A 4,686-nucleotide genomic window follows, 5' to 3' on the forward strand; every position below is an offset into this window, starting at 1 on the left:
AGGATTATGGACAGGCAAGTGCCACTAAATCCACCTTTTAAGATCTCTTTAAATGTGGCATTTTCTTTGGTAAATCTATTGAAAATACTATTTTATTTTAGGACTTAATTTCTATGTCTTAGAGGGTCCTAAATTGATGGCCAAGAAGTGTTACTCTGAATCTTAATACAATGATGGCAGACCTTTTAGAACTGGCAATGATACAAGCAACCTGCTGTAGTATACATGCTGTAGGTTTGCCACTACTGCCCTAAGGGCAAACATCTTCCCTTTAAAAGGTCTAAGTGTCTTTAAAAAAAAAAAAAAAAAGTGTATTTGCTACAGGGTCTCACTATGCAGCTTGGACTCGTAGTGATCCTCCTGTTTTCAGCCTCCCCAGTGCTGGGATTACAGGCGTGCACCATCACACCAGGTCTCAGTGGCTGGCGCAGCATGCTTGGGGGTGGGACTGGTGTGGCATGTGGTGCCAGGGATCGAACCCCAGTCCCTGCACTTGCCTAAGCAGGCGCTTAGTCCACTGAACTACCTCGCTGGCCCTAAGTCTTTTTTCATGAAGTTACCATTCTCAAAGATTTGCTGGAGTGGCCCAGTGGTGGAGTGCATGCGAGGGCCTAGGTTTGATCCCCTAGTACTGGGGAAAAGAAGTGAAAAAAGAAAAGGAAAGAAAAAGATATTCTGAAAATATATGTGACACCTATAATTTATAGGTTAATGAAACACCTATAAATTCTTCACTTCTGTTATAGTGTCACAGTTTATTGTCTAACCCATAGTAGTTGAGTAAGGCTTAGTTTTTTGTTCTCTGCAAACATAGCTGACTTCAACTCATGAATCAGCAGCTGGCTGTAGCTTCTCCACTTTTTTATCAACAGCTGTAAATGTGACAAGTCATTTTTTGATCTATACATTTTGACTAGTTTTAGCCCTTGAAGGAGGTCTTTCTTCTACTGCACCTGCTTCACCAATTTTGTTTTTCTTCCTTTAATCCTTAAGATTCTCATTCACAAAATTGCTTTAGAGAACACTGTATAACCCAGTATGAAGTGGCTTAGACTCACATGTATTGATATTCTTGAGAATATTTTTCAAGTATGTATGTTCTTCAGATTCACAATCTCTTGTGTTTAAAGCTTTCTTGAAACTAGTTTTCTTCTGTTGGAGATGCTGGTTTCTCTCAAAAGTTCTGATCATTTTCTTCATTCTCTATTTTAAGATGTTTTACTACAACTGCAACAGGAATTAAATGAAGACCTTGTTTTCCTTAATCTTTAAGTGTTGCACTCGTGGGTGCTTTCCGTGAGCTACTTGTATAGGGAGGTGGTGGATTCATGCCGGCCTGTGGAGTGCTGGGGAAAATCAAAGATGAGTGATAGGGCTTTCTGTCTTGGAAATGAAATCTTGGTTTATTTCGATCCCAGCAGGGGCACGCTTCCCACCTTGGCTGCCCTTCACTTTGTTTTCACGCCCTTCCTCCCACCTCCTCATTAGGGTGCCTGAGAACACACCCCAACCCTCCCCATCACCAGGCTCCTGTTTTCTTTTGTTTGTTTTTTGAGACAGGGTCTCACTATGTAGCTCAGGCTGGCCCTAAACTCAAGGCAATCTTGCCTCAACCTCTGGAGTGCTGGGACTATAGGCATGTGACAACATGCTGGGCTCTTCACTGATTTGGAGATGAATGTTAAAGCATTACTTGCTGTTTACTTTTCTTAATAGTGAGGGTTGAATATAGGGCCCTTGTACTGAGCTACATTCCCAGCTCATTATTTTATTATTTTATTTTATTTATTTGACAAGTCCTCATTAAGTTGCTCAGGCTGAGCTTGAACTTGAGACCCTCCTTCCTCAGCCTCTCAGAGTGCTAGGATCACAAGCATGTTCCACCACACCTGGTTTGGGATTAAGTTTTAATTGCTCAGAGACCTGAGAGAGTATCATAAAAGTGAATTAACCATTGATTATTAAAACTTTTATCCTGGACTTTTTTCCCCATTGTCTTGGAAAAACTAGCTTATTTCACACCAGTCTGTCAAACAATTCATTTTTTAAAAATTTATTTGGTACAGGGTCTCCATAAGCAATTCAGACTCGGGCTGGTGAGATGGCTCAGTGGTCTAAAGCACCTACTTAGAACAAGCTTAGCAAAGCAGAGGAACCGCGGTTCAATCCCCCAGCACCACATGCCAGCCAGGGCCACCCCCTGGTAGGCTGAGCTGGCCACACACACACACATACAAATAAATAAAATTTTTAAAAAAAGCAATTCAGACTCAGTGATCCTTCTGTCTCAGCCTCCCCAGTGCTGAGATTACAGGTGTGCACCACCACACCCAGTTTTGGGCCCAGCACGGTGTACTCGAAGTTCCCAGAATGGCAGGGCATGCAGTACCAGGGTTGGAACTCCGGACCTTGTGCTTCCAGGCAGGTGCCTAAGCCAGCGAGCTATTTCCCCAGCCCTCAGTTCATTTCTAAATGGCAAATCACTGCGGTTGTCTGTGACAGGGAAACAGACTCACCTGTCCCTACAATTTCATTCTTCCTTCTCTTTGTACATGACTCTCCCACTACATGTCTGTCAAGCAATTTCTAGTGCATACTCCACAAACTAATTCAAGCCTGACTTGACCTCACTTTGAAGCCCTGCCACCACCTCCATCAGACATGCTCAATCTGCTACTTCTTCCTTCAACTCTCCCTGCACTTTGGTCTTTCTCTGTAGCAGTACTTATCACAGTCTAACATGATTATTCCTGCATGTCAATTTTTACCTTTTAAACCTTTGAGTTTTTCGAGGGACATTATTGCCTCTTACTCAACATTACTTTTCTAAAACTTGGCAGAGAACCTGCAAAGCAGGTCCAAAAATATTTACAGAATAAGCAGAAAATGCTCCTGATGAGCCAGAGATGACTAAATAAATGGTGTGTAGCTCAGGGAGACTCGAATCTAGTTCACACTGCACCATAAATCTGAGACTACCTAAAGAGTAAGAAACATCAGACTACAGGTATATATACATACCTGTGTTTATGGCAGCACAATGCATAATAGCTAAATCTTGGAAGAAGCTTATATATTCATCAACAGACAAAAGCATAAAGACAATGTGGTATTTATACACAGTGGAGTACTATTCTGCTATAAAGAAGGATAAACTTGAGTCATTCATAAGAAAATGGATGCGCCTTGAGACCATAATGTTAAGTGAGATAAATCACTTAGCCGAAGCTTAGATATTGTGTGATTTCTCCTTATTGGAAACGAATATAAATAGCAAAATAAGAGACATAATATGAAACAAGGAGGCCAGGAGTGCCGGCACAACAAACTCGTTGTCAGCACCAATGGCATTCAGACCCCTCCCTTACCTTTGGACACTATCTACTACCTGTGCATCAGACCCTTCAGAGTCATGTCCAGTGACACGTTCTAGCCACTCTTTCCTCCAGGCTGAGATTAAGGTTTGGTTCATGACATCTTTCTAAGCTTTGTTGATAAAGTTGATGTGGTGGAGAACACTGAAATGTTTCTTCCAGACCTCTTTCAAAGCCAAGGAATTCTCTTCCGTGACATTAAAATGGCCAGTGAAGAGCGCCCTCCTGTACAGCTTCTTGAAGTTGTGGGTCATTTGCTGGCCCATGCGCTGAAGAAGAGGTGTTTTGGGGGATGAGCCTGACCTTTATGAAGTCATACTCAGCATCATGTCGTCCACCGAGGCTGGAGGGTGTTTCTGGGCATTATCCATCAGAAGAAGGCATCTTTCAGGTCCCTGGTTCTTGGAAAGAGATTTCTTAATGGTGGGGATGAACACCTTGTGCACGCTTCCACAGTGGCCCTCCTCATGACAGACAGTCCGACCTTGTTCACATTCTGTCCCTTGAATGCGTGAGGCGTCTGGGAACAGTACAGACCTTTCTGGCTTCATCTCCAGATCAGAGCTTGCATCTGCACACAGCAAAAGGGTCATTTGCCCAACACGGGCTTGCGCCCCAGCAGTGCCTTCTCCTCCTGTATAATACAGGTTCTGTTCAGCATTTTCTTCCAGAAAAGCCCCGTGCCAGCACAGTTGAACACTTGCTGAGTGATGTATCTTTCTGCCTTTGTGAATTCTGTGAATTCTTTCTTGTAGGTTTCTTCAGTGACCTTGTGAGAACTGGAAGCCTCGCCATGTCGTATCACACGGTGTAATTTATGCCACTTCTCTTGTGGAATTAATCAAACCATCCTCTGCTGGCTTTAAATGCATCCTCTGTTGCACTTGTAGAGGGATTTTCTTTTTTCTCTTTATTTTTTAAGTTGCAGTAAATCCCAGTGCAAGTCCCTGGCTTTTTCACAGGTCATGGCTTCACTAATGCTATCGCCTGCCAGCTGTTTCTTATTCAATCATAGTAACAACAGTTTTCTACCTCTCCCAATACTTGTGTCTTCAGCTTGGTTAACATCATTACCCCATTTGCTATACCTCTCCTTTGATTGCATTTTTATTTTTCAAAATAGTCAACTTCACCATCTTGTACTCTGAGGCCAGATCAGCCACACAAATACCACATTCACATCTTCAACAACTTCCTTCTTCAATTCAGTGGTTATTTTCTTCAAAACCTTACCACTCTTGCTCTGCACTTTCTTGTCACCTTCATTACGGCAGCTTTGCACTTCCTTTGGGGCCATGTTGGATTGAATCAT

The 4,686-nt window shown here is 42.7% G+C and overlaps 1 pseudogene; it reads right to left on the bottom strand.

The window, feature by feature from the left end:
• Positions 1 to 694: 694 nt before the first annotated feature.
• Positions 695 to 1,485, bottom strand: LOC101579324 (annotated as a pseudogene).
• Positions 1,486 to 4,686: the final 3,201 nt, after the last annotated feature.

The sequence above is a fragment of the Octodon degus genome, unplaced genomic scaffold (genome assembly GCF_000260255.1).
Source record: "Octodon degus isolate 3935 unplaced genomic scaffold, OctDeg1.0 scaffold00093, whole genome shotgun sequence".
NCBI lineage: Eukaryota > Metazoa > Chordata > Mammalia > Rodentia > Octodontidae > Octodon > Octodon degus.